Source organism: Amyelois transitella, chromosome 10 (assembly GCF_032362555.1).
Source record: "Amyelois transitella isolate CPQ chromosome 10, ilAmyTran1.1, whole genome shotgun sequence".
NCBI classification, from domain to species: domain Eukaryota; kingdom Metazoa; phylum Arthropoda; class Insecta; order Lepidoptera; family Pyralidae; genus Amyelois; species Amyelois transitella.
In genome coordinates this window covers 4,407,227-4,425,334 of record NC_083513.1, presented here as the reverse complement: position 1 = coordinate 4,425,334, position 18,108 = coordinate 4,407,227, and the positions used below count along the sequence as shown (strand labels likewise).

At 34.6% G+C, this 18,108-nt stretch overlaps 1 protein-coding gene and 1 long non-coding RNA gene across 2 annotated transcripts in view; one reads left to right on the top strand and one right to left on the bottom strand.

Moving 5' to 3' along the window:
* LOC106137617 (homeotic protein ultrabithorax) overlaps positions 1-18,108 on the top strand; it is a 127,385-nt gene that overhangs the window by 37,238 nt on the left and 72,039 nt on the right. The gene's annotated exons all lie outside the window — the stretch shown is intronic.
* LOC132902155 (uncharacterized) overlaps positions 1-18,108 on the bottom strand; it is a 39,440-nt gene that overhangs the window by 11,814 nt on the left and 9,518 nt on the right. The window contains exon 2 of the long non-coding RNA XR_009657035.1: positions 7,331-7,463. This is a non-coding gene — a long non-coding RNA (uncharacterized LOC132902155). The remainder of the gene's footprint in view (positions 1-7,330; positions 7,464-18,108) is intronic.

Genomic DNA, 18,108 nt, shown 5'->3' with positions numbered 1-18,108 from the left:
TCTTGGTCAGTTTTGTTTCATGAACAAATATTTTCATTGATTTTATTTACTTTCTTAAGGCGCCAGTGTTGTGAGAATCGAAACCTACATATGATGGCTGTGCAAAATAATATACTTTATACACAATTATATCACTCGTAAGTTATAAAAGAAAGATGTTTAGGAGAAAAAAAGAAAATGTTGAGAAATTTTCTATTTCAAAGTAAAATCCTTCTTTGTGTTTTAATTTTAACGTTCTGAAATTAATTGTGTACACAAAGTTTAATAAATAATTAGCAACTTATACCTAAGCTTGTATATCGGCAAAAAGGGATAACCTGCCGTAGTATATCTAAAAGTAATATGGACAATGACATGTTTATAATATTATATAAATGATGTTAACGTGGACATTCAAAAAATATCAACTTCTTAGGCAAATCCAATCAAGAAATTTGTCTCCCAATCTTAGAAAACAAGGACGATCTTACACCTCATAGTGCTAAAATAAATTGTTAATTATACGGCGTGTTTCCACAACCCGTGGTCGTTACCAATACACGCCTCTTTAGGGTAAACGCCGAATCTCTGCAGGGGAACTAAACAGTAAATATCGGAAAGCAATCGGAGGTGATTCTATTAGGTCGGAGAAAGCGGGGGCTTACCTTGCTTTGAGACCTCACGTAGATTTATTTTTGAATGGCCAACGGCCGTTGAACTACATAAATTAATTAGACGGTTTGTTAATTCCCGCAGCGTGATTTCCTGTCAATTTAATTAGGTTTTTGAAAATTTAATTTCAGTTGGTCGTCATTTTTAAATATATTTATTAAAGAGGCAGATATAAACCGGTTAGTATTTAGTAACTGTTAAATTTTAAGCAGATATGTCTAATGCTGAGGTATCTTTTTCTTGAATTCTCTCATTGCAATGATTATATTGGTAGATATGTTCTTCAGTAGAAAATTAATTAGGATGAAACGTCTTAATTTATTTTCCACTTTAAAACTTTATATTACCTATATGTAATCTTTTTTTTTATGATAGGATTTTCAAAAGTATAATATCTCGAATAGCACAAACCTAACTAGTCCTAAGATTTCAAAGTCCCTGATTGGCTAAGCTTGCTTGCGTGCCGGGAGATTCATCGCAGACTCCACACTGCAATGTCTGTCACTATCTAGATCTCCAATGAAAGAGCCACACTTCTTAATTGGCAGTTCTTGATTACATACTGCTAGATATGGCCAGGGTACTGTATTTCGTTTAATTAATTGATACATAGTTTTGCTGCAGCCTTTATTCTATTGTTTTATTTGGTAATAGAAGTAATGTAAAGAAAGCTCCTCATTTGCTTTATAAAGATGTAGACATAGATGTCATTATTTTTTCAAATATTTGCTTCTCAAAATTGGTTACTATGTATCAATTACCTGTTAACCTCAAAATACTTACTTTTACGTAATATTTACAGCTAGGCTACCAATTCGCTTTATTCTTTATCATGGTTTTTTATTTAGTTGATCGCGCTGCGTAGGTATCAAAATTTCAGCGTACTGAAAAACCAGTGAAACGTAACTGAATTTGGGTAAAATATTTTTATACAAATGTAGAGTACGGGTTAACTCCGCGATCGAGATAAGCCGTCACATTCAAGATATTTAAATCGATTTTCCCCAATTTTCCGCGGCGGGCGCGAGTTAAGGCCCCAGTCAATTTATCCGGTGACGCTGCGGGCCCCGGGAGCGGGCTATTGTTCGCCAAATGAAGTACACGCCAGCTTTACAGGGTCGTTACACTGCTTCCGTCATCGGTTTCCGAACGAACGCTCCGAATTCGAATGTTTCATGTTGCCACTATCGGATTCTGAATTCGAAATTATTTCCTTTAATTGTTGTAGGGTTTGTTCTATGGTAAGAGTATAACTGTTCTCTACTGCATTTTTCTTTTCTGTAATTAAGTCGATAGTGATTTATTTAACGTGAAAATAAGCAAACTCCTCAAATTACCTGTAGTTTCGAAGCTACACTTTTAATGATGCAACAACTGATTACGATAAACCAAAGCCAATAGTGTAGACGTCACTGAAAACGTTCAAGATACAGCAAGTAAATAAACAATTAATGTATATTTATCTTGAAAATGAACAACAACGGCTATCCCTACATCGTCTTTGGAATTTCAAGGACGGAATTCTCGAAGTTCATCCCTCACAACCCTTCAGATATTCTTTCATTAAGGAGTTTTGCTTACTTCGCCCAACCGGAACCTATTTGTTGGGCCGCTATTTAAAGCATTCGCCCCGACTTACATAGATCAGATACGTTCAACAAAGGCTTTTGTAATTAAGAAAGATATTTTAGTTGGCGGCAGCTGCAAAATGAATTTACTGGTTGAGGGTGTTTTAAATTTTGCTTCTCGGAGTTGTTGGCCCTTTTGGTACATTATGTATTGTTGAAATACATCTTCCTTAGAATCTAATTACGAGCCATAATTTTACGTGCTATAACTGGCCAGTATTTTCTATTCCATTCTAAAAGATTTAATTATTGAGGTGTTCTAAATTTTTAAATAAGGTTTAAATTTGTTGATGAAATTGAACGTCATATGTTTAAAAAATATCGAAAATAAACCTTACCTACATGAAGGTTTTACTGAATTTATTATTCTATTCAAACTGGTCAGGGTAAACGAAGAGGGCTAAAATTGGTAAAACACGCAAAGCAATATTTCCAAAGGCTCACAAAAATAAATTTTCCAATCCCACCCCAATTTAGGAGTGCATTATTTTCGCTTTCACAGACATCCGATACAATTAAAATCTTCTTTAATTAAGGGACGACAATGAATCATTCGCACGTGGTGCACTGAGTTTTCCACTTGTATACGCATTCGCCTTTACAAGAGAGAGCTTATTTATGAAAATTCGCAATCTAAATTACACCGTATTGTAGTACGGATAAGGTAAAATTTCGATCGCATTTTCTATACGTTTAAGGCGTAGCTCTTTTGGTGATTCTAGTATCTCTTTTCACTTTATCACAGTGTCTCCGTTATTTACTCGTACGTGAGGGATGCTCGCAATAAATAGGTGCGCACAAACATATTTGACGTTTACAAATACCTCCGAAATTGGTTTCCTTGGCGTGACTGGCCGTTATTACGAGTTGTGTTTACTTATTGCTCCCAAACAGTGGCAGTTGTATGAAGATTTGCGGGACGTGATTGGAAGCAGCTGTACTCACGACAGTTAATTACTGTTGTTGTCATGACGTTTTGGGTCAAATTATAATATTGCTAAAATATATTATTTTATTTATATTTTTTATCTTATTCTTTATTTATTTTTTCAATCTTTGTAAGATATTTTCGTTATCAACTGGAATAAGAATAGGAGGTGTAAACATGATCAGTTACGTGGTTATTGCTCAACAGCGTTCCATTGAGTAGAAATCTGCGTTGTCTAAAAATTCAAACAGATCATTGGGCGAATGAGGTGCTACTCACACCACACAATTCGAATTTCGAATGCGGTCCGCCGGGAGTTATAATTCAAGTGACAAATATCGAATGCCACAATTCATATTTCTGCTATCTCTGCGCTTGTGACGCCATCTGCGCTCGAGGGCGAACGCTATTGGTTCTCCATCAAGCGGTAGAGTGATCTATTTTTTGCAAATAAAACATTGTTTTTCCTAAGGGAAATGTTTTATAAGTATTTTTTGGGGACGCTACGTGACATTATATTTTGGGGTGATGCGACTCGGGAATCTGACCTGATGGAGAAATGCATAAAAAAGTACCCTCAGTACGTGTAATGGCTGCTTTATGTTCAGTAATGTTATGGATTTGAAATTTGGTAAAACCTTTTTTCTCGAATACAGCTCTTCACTATACAAGAAATATGTGAGTGAGTAAGCAGATATGTAGATAGAAAATTATATACAATTCAAACAAGAACATAACATCAAAATAATAAGAACATTTTAAGGCTAGAGTTTATGGAAATCATTTAGAATGAAAAACGCAGTAAACTCCGGAAATGTACACTGTATCTGATGAAAATAGTGTTGCCGGTACAAGTCCAGTGCATTATCGAGATCGAAAATTTCACGTGGCTATATAATTTTAAGCTCGTAAAACCCGAACTATAACTCACACGGAGCATTTGCGGAAAATGCATTTTATTGTTAAAACGTGAATTTTATTTATTGTCGACAGCCCGCGGTGGGCTGTGGGGTTGATTTGCAGTGGCGCATCGATGCCACCCTTTGGCATGGATTATTTATACTAAAAGTAATTTCCCCAGTTCATTATTGGGAAATGCAACATTTGTGTATTTCAGAGTATCATTTGCAGTTCATTAAAAATAAGCTATATCCGAATTTCTGTCCAGTGCCGAATTTTTGTGGCGATTTCAATTGTTAATGGTATTGTGGTCACCGTTAATTTTATTTACGGGTTTGACTCCTACATGATGTTGCTTCAGATCTTAATACAAACATAACTGTTTTATACTGACTCGAAAGTAATACCTAATACTCTCGAATATCGCTCTTCAATCATAACGCTGTCTCATTATAGTGTGATATCTGTCGATGCACCATTTTCTAGTAATCGCAAACCAGTCTAAAAAACAACTTCAATGGCTACTTCAAGTGGTATTAAATTAAACGTCCAATTTATAACGGCCACTCATCGCTTCATAAGTCATACAATTTCGCTGACTTCGTATTTTATCGGTTGTCTAGCACGCGGTGAGGCGGTCTTCTGCCCGATAGTCATCGTGAGGCGTTGCCGCAACCGATCTGGTAACGCCTTTGCACCATTACACCGTGTTTAATTGCAAATTCGATTTGTTTATTGCCTTAACACTGTTGCCTTAAAGAGGATTCATTCATTTGTACGATAAATTTATGACCATATTAACATCGGGAGCGGATTCAATTTACATACAAGTATGGTAATACATGGCGATTTTTCTGCGTTTTGGAAAAAAATTGCTACAAAGGAATTGTAACGTACGTGGGAACATAAGTCCTAACAAAAACTGTTAAATAAATTGTCATTTATACGTGCAAATAATTCGTTTTGTAGTTCAAATACCGTGTGTAAGAAACGCTATTGGAAACTCGGAAAGGGAAGCAAAAAATATAGACTCTTTAAAAAGCTATTTAGTCCAATCCCTAGATAGCGTCTACCGCAGTCGGACCGTTTTTTCTGCGCTGAAAAGCCAATTTGGAATGAATCACTGTAACAGTGGCGAGCATCTGTGCTAATTTACCTACCAGTGGACAGTCTAATGCCACTCGTTCACTCGTAAATATCGAATCGCGACTGGGAGCCGAATATCGAAAGCCGGCATTAGTCGGATACAGCTAATACACACGGGGGCACGTACGATAAATTATCGCGCGTTCATTTGGGCTCTGATGTTTAATCTGTCCATTCATCGCTACGGGCTATTTCAGTTTTGGAACAAGGATTATTTGTTCTATTGCTTAAATACATTATAATCTATGAATTAGTTTTAAATTAAGAACGAATAATGTGTCAATACCCCTACCTATATAACGTATACCTCGGACAAAACTTAGGTAGTTCCATTTTTAAATTGTCTTCGTGAACTCCGGACACAAACGTGTAATCGATGTATCAACTATTGATAAATCGATGCCATTTTATATCGGTGGAGTATCGATATTATATCGGTTGCCGCCACTGTTTGCGTCTACGTGCCAGTGATATAGAGCAACGTTTGCAATTCGTTCCGTCCATTGTTTATGTTTGTGTAATTCATTGTGACAATACTTTTGTTACTCGCTACGTGTGCTATCTAAAGATTCTATCAGATGTATTCATAAATAATAAAAAAATATATGATAAGAGGGAAGAGAGATATTATGATAAGAATAATGATACCATAAGCGCTATATTTTATTATAGTATAGAGCTTAGTTATCTAACCTCTACCATTCTATTTAAGTCACATAAAACCGGTACTTAACTAATATGAACATAATTATTTGTTTCAGGTATGACCTTTAGTAAGTTATCGATCCGACCCACACATATTCCAGACGCTTAGATCACACGTAAGTGCGTAACCGGAAAAATGTGCGTTATCATAACGCAATTTTCTCACAGCCTTTATATGCAATAAAAGGGTCCATATATCAGAACAGCTAAGTTATATGCTATTTAAAAAGATGGTCTCTCAAGGCCTAATAAAAAGCGGAGTCAGGAAGAAGTGGTAGGTCGTTCAAATTCTGGCTAGATTTTTCTGCACATGATATGCGAGCCAATCAACAACCGTGGTTGCCAAAGACTGGACAAGGTGGAAAGAAAAAGTCGGAAAACGGACCCCGGGCCCTAAAAATAGCGTTTTAGGTTGCAACCGGGAACATGTAAACATGAATGAGAGAGAGAAGGGAGTGAAACCGGAAAAATTTGCGTTATCATCAAATAATTTTATCAGTTTTTGCAATAACGGGAGCCATGTATCAAAATAGCTATCTAAGTTAAACGCAATTTGAAAGATGGCGGTCTCTAAGGCCCCCCCAAAACGGAGGCAGGGTGGGGTGAAGTGCTTATCGCAGAAGTGCAGGCGTACCACCGTTTACCTTAAGATCTTTAATATTAAATAATATACTACAGTTAAAGCCGCATTAATAATACCTGGATTATAATTTATTGGTGTGACGTGGCCTTAAATCAAGGAATATTTTGATTTGCCTCATACTGACTAGCATTTTATTTTGGTTGAAAATAATTTATCTGTATATATTTATTAAAGGATTATCATATAATATCGATGATCCTCTAAGTAAAGATTATTAAAGCTTGTTCAATTAATATTCTATGATAAAAAGTTAGTCACGCAAACCCGTGAATCTTAATTTCATCATTAACCTTCCTACGAAACCTTTGGCTCTGTCTACCTTACCTACCTTGAAACCTGTATACTTTTATTAAACCTTACCATTTTCCAAGCCATATAACACGCTGTGAGCTCACATCACATAGCGTGCAGCCTGCGTTGCGAGTCCACGGGGAATGAAGACGTTAACTTATTTAATCGGATACCTGGATGCTTTATGCACGCTGCAAGGAATGCATTTGAACGGCCAAGCCGAGAAGCTTGTCTGAAGTTCTTTAATACTTGCTAAATAGGTATATTATTATAATTATATAGATACGAAAAGAGTTAATCACATTGACTATATTTTGGCCGCAGTTTCAAATGCGTACATAATATTCATTTGCAATCCCACTTAAACAGATTATTTCCAGTTTGAAAAATATTCTTCTCAGTCATCCCTAGTGTGAATCAGTATAAGATCATACGAACCTAAAATTCGCAGATGATGTTTGCTTTCTCATATCTATGCAATTTTTTTTATAATTTCCGTTGTCCACTCCTTACTCATTTCATGTAGTTTAATGAAAAATTTCATAATCTGCCGACTTGTAGTGATGGATATCTGTAAACAAACGAAAACAATTCAATTAATGACATATTACATAAAAATCATTTAATTATAATGGTAGAACTTGAAAATTTATTTGTTTAAGAACTTGTTCTGCTATAAAATCTTTTTATGAATTTGATATAACTAGTAGAAGATCCATTGTTTTAATTTCAAGGTTATCTATAATCAGAATACAACAAAGTTTAAGATCTATTATATCCTCTCAGTGCTTGCGATTAATACCTACAGCAGCCTGGGTTGACTTGACATGCGTAGGCGCTGATCTAAGAGAGCTCGTGGTGTGGCCCTTAATGCATTGTTCTGGAGTGACTGAATATTGTTTCATCCTATTTTAATCGAGACTCAGCATGGTAGATAGATATATAGATAGATTATTCGTTTATTTATCTAGTTCTAACTATATTTTAGTAGGTAGGTATTAATTATCAACGAATTAAAAAATATTTGCTAGGGAACATATGTGATTCTTTTCGTTTTGAATGCTCAGGTAAGTATCAGGTAAATTTTCCAAAGGTTGACTGGGAGAAGATATTTTTGAAACATAATCCTATTATTGAGATCACACTAGACATAATATGATAAACAAATAAGTATTATTAAAACAAGAGAATAAACAATTTAATGGCCAAACACCACTTAAGTAACGTAACATGTCTTGACGTCATAACGGAGTACCTTCAAAATTGATACCCTACCAACCCTACCAAATTAAATGCTTTAACCACAATGTACGGCCAAGGGCCCCTACATGACAAATATCTCAAGATGGGGAGGGAAATCTTACCTAATTTAAGTAATGGACTTTATTGAGATATAATATTTCACCAACCAGTTTAAAACTCCCGTTTGTAAAAGTAATTTTGATCGACTTTACGAGACCGTCCGTCCAAGTACAGTACCCTTTCTGGTCTACATTACTTTAAACGAACTAATCATATTATATACATAAATACACCTGCTGTATATATACTATATACTACAACCTGTATGAAATTAGTAGTTCATAAAATAAAACTTATCATGAAACAATATAGGTATTATTCTCGTGTAGGTACTATGGCGTACCATAAAACACTATTAGCGACCCCGGTAGTATTTTCCTATTACGCCCCCAATTTCCATCAAATAGTTTGAACTGTGATCACATTATCCAGTATGAACACGTGACCAGATGAGAAATATTGCTCTCCTGTGAGTTATATTATAGGAATACCTGTCTATTAAATTATTTTAAAATTGTATTAGGCATACAATATCTTAAGAGTTTTGGTCGAACAATAGGAAGAGTAAGAAATATTAAAAGATCTCAGAAAATAATACAGAAAAATATGTATTAAAATAAATAGTTCAGCATTATGTAACATTAACATAGTACTTATAGTAAAAGTTTTTTATTTGCCTCTCTGACTCTTTACCAGTCTATCCGCCTTGGATTTAAAGCAATAATATTTCCGTTTCTTCTTAGGTCATCTTCCTCGACATCCACAGAAACCAATCCTATATCCTTCTCTAATATATCAGAAACGACAAGGATGACTTATGTAAAAATTGGTATTCTACAAAATTAACTAATACTAAGTGCTCTTCTCAATTCGGTTTCATACACTATCGGAAGCAATAAATGAAAGGTCAATTGTATTGGCTAATTATGTGCGCACAATTAATCATAGCTTATCTTTTGGGCAGTCCGGCTCGAAGGACCATTATTTATTGTCACAGAGAATTTATCGACATTCTGCCAGTGGGTCGGTGAGTAAAAATAGATTGCGTGATGACTGCTTATTTATATATGTGTGGAATATATAACAGTGCAATATTTTTAAACCTAAAATAATACTATACCTACCTACTACTATGTAATTTTTAAACCTAAAATGTAAGAGAATTTATTCGTTTTGGTATAATATTACCAGTAAAAAAATAAAAATTTGATCACCTGTTACAATGATTATGAACTTAAATATTATTATAGGGCAATAAACAAAAGCCTGGTATTGCCAGAATCGGGCGAGGGTGGCGCCACCCCCTACAAAATTATGTACGACGAACTGGGACTAATATATCACAAGGAGACGTGCCCAGACCAAGGAGACTGGGTATTATGGGGTGGGTCGGAATACTTAAGGACCTACGACACCCCATTAAAACATACATCCCGCATTTTTGGCCAGACGTTTTAATTCCCAACCCTAATTCGCGTTGAGACTGCGACATTTTTATTTGGAGAATACAAAAATGTAGTTCCATGCTGGTTTGGTAGCGAAGAAACTGTATGACTAAAAACCTGTGTTTTTTGGAAAGGTCAAGGCAATTTTTTTTAAAATTATTTTGAAAGTGAATGGCAAAATTAATTACCAGTAACAAAAGGATGCACCAAAGTTTTTCATAGAAAACGAGAAAATATTATCTTCCTTTCTCCGCAAATACTTGTGTAATTTTATACATATTCTCTTCCTGTTATTAAAGTTCCTACAAGTTAAAATTCTCAAACATAAGAAAATGGTGAATGAAAATGGTCTCCTCCTGTCTGTTCTACTTTCACGCGTAATACCGTACCAATTAGTAACCGGTTAATACATTTTCACGGGGAAAAGTCTCGTGTAAAACTACCAACGAGAAAAAAAAAGTACGATATTCGTGCACTCGGAAAGAAACTTGATCCTCAGTTTGCAGTAACAGCATGTTTTTTTCTCATTGACGGTACATATGAATTAAATATTTTCTAATTTTAATAAAACCGTATATTTTTATAATATATTTAGGTAATAATGTGTGTGGTATTTCTTCACCCAATTAAATAGATACTAAGTAAAAAATAAACAATGTCCTGTTCACACTCATGCATATTCATAATCTTAATTAAATAGTTAAAATGCGCCATTGGTGGTTCAGCTGACCTTATAATAGGTGGAAACGACTTCCCCATTTTAACTAATTAATATCAAGCGTTATTTAGATAAATTAGGTATGTGGAATTTTTAAATTCTAATATATAACAATTTTCACATCCTTAAAATTTTGAATAATACTTTTATAAAATATTGGCTGGATGTAACAATTTCATTTAACTATTACAATCTATACGGATAACTAAGTTGTAAAGGAAGACATTCAGTTGTTGTTGTAGCTGGTCATTAATTGATATTGTGCAAGTATTTTACCTCAAACACAATAAATCAACATGAATTTCTGAAAACATTTCAGTGAAATACAATTTTGCATCTCAGTGCAACTTGAATGTTCACAACCGTCCAATATTACGACAAAACGAGGCGTGAAACACGCGGTGTTACAGGACGCATCCGGAATCATAATTCCAAAATAACTTCCATCCGCGCCCCCCCTCCCACCTCATCCCCACTCCCGGCCCCGCTTCCCGCACTTTTTTCGTAAACTGGAATCCCCGTCCCACCGTTAATTCCCAAGATAGACATAATTTGGAATTGGATCCATCTATCCTGGGTACCTCGGAACAGAAATAAGTTAGCGTGCCCGTGTACACCGATTTGTACCGAAAACAGAGTAGTAGGTATTGTAATATTTATATTTAAATACTAGCTGTCCCGGCAAAAGTTTTTTTTGCCATATAAATAATTTAAGTAATAAGTACCTAGTTAAAAAAAATTTTAAAGGTGGACAACAACCCTTATCACTAAGGGGTATGAAAAATAGATATTGGCTGATTCTCAGCCATACTCAATATGCCCACAAAATTTCATGAGAATGGGTCAAGCCATTTTGGAGGAGTACCTACGGGAACGAACATTGTGATACGAGAATTTTATGTTTGTGCCCCCCGTATTATTGTTAACAGTTATGTTAAAACAGTTGAATCCGTTATTCAAGATTTAGTTTTAATTCATCTATATTTTAATTCGTACTTAATTTGGTCCGTTGATAAATTACTTTTAATAAAGTGCACACATTCTTAAATTTAACTAATTCAAAACTAGCGGTGATCTTACGTCATTATTTGAGAAAATCGTCAAGCATTTTATGAATGAAATCCAGATTTACAAAACGTTAAGGCCACTCACTAACCATAATACAATTCATTTTACGAGCGATCCTTACGCTTAACAGGTCATAAAACCAACCATAAACATGGTCCGTCCATTCACGAAATGTTTACTTGCATTTTAAATGTAAATAATACCAAGCGGTCATACGGCAGTATCAGGAGCAAAAAAAAGGATTTAGAACTTAACATTTTTTTAAACAAGGATTTTTTTTTAAATTTATTTCGATGTTTAAAAGATTTACGACAGAGAATTTACCTACTCTATACGCTTTCACTACTTTTGATGTCCAATTCAATATTTTCGTATAAAAAACATTGTTTCTTTCGCAGACTCAATTCCGTCGCTCTCTGACGATATACAGACATCGGGAAGATAAAGTATATGCGTGTTTTTTATTTCACCTTTGACACTTTAATCCAATTTGTTTCCTTGTATCCTACCCCGGGGATAGGGGAAGAACGTTTCCCTTATAATTATTATTTTGAATTTAAAATTTTCATATTTATTACATTGGACCCAGGCGTGACATTGACATTTCTAAGAATAATTTCGGTAAATTTAATTCAATTCTTATGCTTTTAATTAGTAAATTGTTTCTAGAGTAATCCAAATAGAATAGAATAGAATAGAATAATTTATTTGCATGATTCACAAATTTTTTACATATAAATAGTCCCAAAATCTAAGTAGTCCCAAAAATACCTGAATAGAGTTAGATGTATTTGTATTTGAATGTTTAATATTTTATACCTTAGAAAAATAAACAGTTGAATACAAAATTTCCTTATGAAAGATAGTAATGTTTATTTATGTGTAAAAGAAACCTGCATAAGATTACCTCCTATTGTTGTAGGCTGGTAGGTATGTAGTATGAGTTTTAACTGAAACCATTTTAATTAAAAAAAAAAATTGTTTTTTATATTTGTGTTATGTAGAGCTCTACTTAACACAAAAATAAACAGCCAAAAATGTGCCTATTGATTCCGTAATTACAGCTATTATTATCATTGATTTACAACAAACCATATTCAAGCAAAATATAATTATTTGTAGCCCAAACTTAACCCATAAGTGGGCGAGATGGCAAAAGAGGTCAGTCTAGCGATTCTTTTTATAGGCAACTAAGAAAATTGGCTCATTAATCTTAAAGATAAATGTCCAGGCATTCGGCCCATCTTATCAGGCTCGGAATGAATGGAAGTATACGTACCTACTGCTTTATCACAAATGCCAATATATAATTTTCGACGGTATTGTATGGGTTTGAGCGATTTTACCGTTTTTTTGTTATTTTATTTCTTGGGGAAGAAAATTTTTTTTTGCAGATACGCAGGTTTTACTTTTATTTCATTGGAAGACTAGTAATTTTTTAAACAAAAGCTATGGACAAATTATAATTATCTGATTTGTACATCTTTGTTTCTTAGCATTATGGTATATACCTACAAAAAACATCCATTACTGATTCGAGCTGTATAAGTATTATACTTTCATAAACCTTTATATTTGCTTAAACATTAGCGAAACTAGTTATTTCAATAGAAACACTCGAACCTATTCGAGCGCTACAATAAAATTCTGCCATGTCGCGACGCAACACTGAAATCACGGTTTTCTCGTCACACCCACAGTTCATTGTGGCGTTTGTGGCACATGTTCAGTGCCCGCGGCCAATCGTGTGTCACGCTTGTGTCCTCACGCCGTCTTCACAGATGTCAGAGGCTAATTGACAGTCCGACACTGCTCTAGACACCAGAGGAATTATAGGCAAGTACCCTGGTGTCGGGTTACACCATTTTCTATTGACGCTCAATACTGTACAAGCATTATGTGTTGATGCAAAGAATTCGTCTTCCCGTCAATTAAAAGAAGTTTCCTTTTTTTGTGAATTTATGAATAAATTCACATAAAAACTTCTGTGGTTCAAGATTTACACACTGTCTATTAGGTAGGTACTCTTGGATGATACAAACATTAAAAAAAATCAAAATTGAAACTTTAGAAGTGTTGGTATAAGTATTGCTTGGTATAAAAACTAAACATGATTGTGGTATAAATGAAATTAACAATATTTTGAACTTTTAAAATAAAATAGTACTTACTTATGTAAACACAAGTAATATCAGCGTTCTATCCGGACGAGATTGCAACTTGAATCTATTCCATTTCTGTCTTGCTACGATAGCAAACAAATAGCTTGATATGTTATTCCGCCGTGTGAAATACACGCTAGCGATATAACCAGTCTGCGACAAGAACTGCGGGGGTTACTGTTAAACTAGCAATTATGGTAAAATAGATACTGACTAATCCGGAAACACGGAAGTTTATTAGATAAATTAATTTTTTTTATTAGGTTACAAAGGAATGATTACTTGAGAGTATATTTGAAATAGTAACAATAATTCAGTAACAAAAATATGTCCAAGTATAAGAATAATGTTGCTAACATTTGAAACATTGGACAGATTATTAAAAAATGTCTTTTTGGTGTGTCTTTGATAAGACTTGAATAAAATAACATCTTCAAATGTAAATATTTATAATCGTTATATTTCTTGAAATACAAGCAAGTAAATAATACTAATTAAACCCGCCATTCATTTTCTTACTAACCCCGTCGGGATGACCAAACTGACTCAGACTTTAGTATTGTGCTCTAGGGAACTATTACTTCATCCAAAGAGCAGTTTACATCTTAATAAATATAACCTTTGATGTGTTTTATATACTTTTGATTATATAACCTTATTATTATATGCACGTATTATTGTATTATATTGTATATGTATTAATTAACCTTGTTTTCCGACACTATATACTTATAAAGATTAAAGGTCATACATACCTTATAGAAAGTCTTCTGTTTATTATTCATTGCTTATAATAAACATGCATAGATTGGTAAGGCACAATACCACTTAGGTAATGTTAAGCATTTTCTGCCAGTTTATCTTACTTATACCTACCTGTCAACATGCTACAAAATGTGACTGACCTACAACAAAAACAGATCTAAAAATAACAGCTCCAAGAATTTTCGCCTTTGTAACTATTTAAAAATAAAGAAACATCGAACAAAAGGGAAGTGAATGTTGTAAGGCACCGCGCGCAAAGTTCTGAACATAAATCTGTGAGGACGAGTTAACTGAAGTCCACACGAACAAACTTGCCCAACTCTTGTGCGAATACACGTTTTTATGTGTTTACCCACTAAAATACTTCCAACTTGTCGCCAATTATCAGACACGTAGCATTAATTTGAAAGCCAAAACTGTATAATTTCGTTGCAAAATTAAAAAGGAAATGCATAAAAAGAAAAATCTTGTTAGACATTATTCTGGTCAGTAAAACAGCGAATATGCATCGCATAAAATGTTTTCTAACAAAACGTCTCCATCCCGCTGACATTATCCGTCCTTATCACACTTATTCATCAATGTCGCACGAAGAACAGTAATTGTATGCAATGTAACATCTCGAATGCCTGTAAACGTCAGAAGACGCCGACGCAGCGTCCGCATTTCTCAGGTGTTGGAGCTATAACAAAAACGACGGCAATGCTGTCCAGGCGACCACTTACATTAATTTTATAGCTTTTAATGTACCTACTCCAATTTTGAACGCTCGAATATTCTACAAATATCATCAGATTTTGTATTCAATCATTTCGCTTCGGAATTTATTCCACTGGGGAAATACGAATGAGTTGTGGGCTAGTGAGGCGAGGCGATAAATCTTGTCGATGTTGCGACGTGTCGCGCGTCGGGTTAAAAGCTCGATAACCGAGACGGCACACCTACCCGCGCCAACAATAACCTCTTGCTTTGTTTTATTTCTGAACGATCCGACGTGGACCGACCAGATATCCACCAAGTATTTTATGCATAAAAATATCGATATATAATTGCTTCATTACGTCCCTGTGTTGGTGAGTAAAATATGTGGGAGTCGAACACAGGTGGCTCCCGTCCGTGGGACTTTCCATATCTCTTGTTTCTTTTAATATGGTTAATTGGGACTTCATTAGTATCTACCGTAATATGTAATTAATGTAGGTACGTCGAACCAAATATGTAAGCTTTTCTACTAATTAAGTTTTTTTCCTGCTTCATTTACATAGACGTCATTACTATTTACCGTTCGTTAACTACCTACCAAGAGTTAGGATCATATTACTTCGTATACTATCTTATAATACCTATTCGGAATTCTTTGAAATTGATAAAAAAATTAAAATTAAGGAATTTTACATTTGTAAATGGTATTTTTAATTTTATATTGAATCATTTATATATAATAAGTTCCGATATTTTATATCAATATAGCCATAAGATCTGTTGGAGCATGCTGTATGCGTTCAGAAAGTCGAGTCTGGTGTCTGTTGGGCCCGCAGTGACGCTATCGTTGTATCGCCTGTGCCACGCCGTTTGCTTTATGGTGCCAGCTTCACTGTAATATTTCATTTGGATCGCACGCCATGATTCATTCCGAGGCACTTTTTAAATTTTCGAACGAACCTGTAATGAAGGTGGAAGGCAGATAATAGAATTTTAAAATCTGAACACGCGAATTGTTTTTCATTTTTTTCAATTAGTGATGTGCTTTACGCCTTGTTGATTTAGCGTTTAACTTTTTATTTTGTAGTCGTGCACGATGTTCCTGGCTGGTTTGAATCGTTAGCGTGATTATAGAGCAAGAGCCCGTGAACGCCAGACATACCTTATTTTGTAAAAGCTGAAAGTTTCTGTAAATATGCCTCTAGTACAGGTAGGAACGATCCCCACCTATGGTACTCAGGCAGTGGTTGCTTTGGCAGGTAGCAGGTAATAAAGGTATACTTTTTTCAACCTGAAATTCGTTAATTTGTAAAGCTCAATTTTTTGATATTTTATCCGTAATAATACACAAACTCGCGTTACTCATTGCCAGACACGTACTATGGTTGCAACCCCTTGCCAGACACCCCTAAACTATAATATTTTGTAACTCTACTTACGTCATTTTGTAAAATCTGAATTTAATACATATTTTTTGGGGACTTATTCAAACAAAGTTTCTGAAGTAGCCAGACATTTTTGAAGGTTCTATTATCCTGCCAGACGTATTGGAGTGAGCAAAAGATGCAAGAGTGCGGAGTATATGTAGTAACTGGAGCGAGTGGGACAGTTTACTATGCGTATATAACCGTCCGTTGAACAATACAAAATAAACTAGGGATGGCGATCTAAGATCGATTAATAGAAAAATCGATTATTTGGAGCGAAAAAATCGATCTTTTTAATCGATCGTATACATTGAATCGATCTCGTGAATCGATCTCAGACATTCTAAAATCGAGATACGATTTTTTCTGTTTTGGTTTAAACCATACAATTAATTGAAGGCCCGTATTACAAGAGTGCTGCCGGTTGATTACTCAAAACCTCGCAAGATGGCTGTATGTGTAGTCTCCTTCGCCTCACTTCTCATCAATAAACTTGTTACGTTTATAAATTATAATCATATTCTTTAACCTATATGCGCCACCACCGTAATCTGCTGTGGCGCACATGTGGGCCGACCGTCCGAGACAACTTAAAACTCGATTTTAAGCTTAACATACATATCGTTATGGTTTAAAATTGTTTAATTTACATCCCAAACATACTTAGCAACCACAGACAACAGAAATTAATCTATTACTTTGAATAAAGGAATATGGGATTTCCACAAGTTGCTTGTCAAAAAGCAACTTTCTATGTATAATGTACTTGCACAGGAAACTAAGGGTTTAAATGACGAACTTAAACATTATTTATCGCAGGCAGTCGTGGACCTGAAATATGATCCTATACATTACTGGCAAGAGCTAAAAAACCATCAATAGCCATGACGTATATGACTATTGTGGCATCATCCGTTCCTTGTGAGCGCCTGTTTTCAGTTGCTGGAAACATAGCAAATGATGAGCGGAACCGCTTGGATCCCGGTAGACTTGACAGATTGTTGTTTTTAAAAAGGTAATGTATTAATCATTGGGAACTTTAAGTCAAATTATTTTATTGTTTTTGATTAAAAAAGATTTGAAAATAAATGTTTTGTTTTCTACCTGATCTGATACATTGATGATAATAGTAATAAAAATAATTGTTAAAAGAATTTGATAAAAAGATCGTTAATTCTAACATTTGTCTTGTTTTTTATGAATTTGATTTATACTAACAGTGAAAAAAACATTTTGTAAAAATATCGAATTTTTGAGGATTGATTCATCAGGTCACATCCCTAAAATAAACGACAGCTGATGCGCAATGAAACGTCGCAAGAAACCGAACACTCTGTCCCACTCGCTCCAGTTACTACATATACTCCGCACTCTTGCATCTTTTGCTCACTCCAATGCGTCTGGCAGGATAATAGAACCTTCAAAACTGTCTGGCTACTTCAGAAACTTTGTTTGAATAATTCCCCAAAAAATATGTATTAAATTCAGATTTTACAAAATGACGTAAGTAGAGTTACAAAATATTATAGTTTAGGGGTGTCTGGCAAGGGGTTGCAACCATAGTACGTGTCTGGCAATGAGTAACGCGAGTTTGTGTATTATTACGGATAAAATATAAAAAAATTGA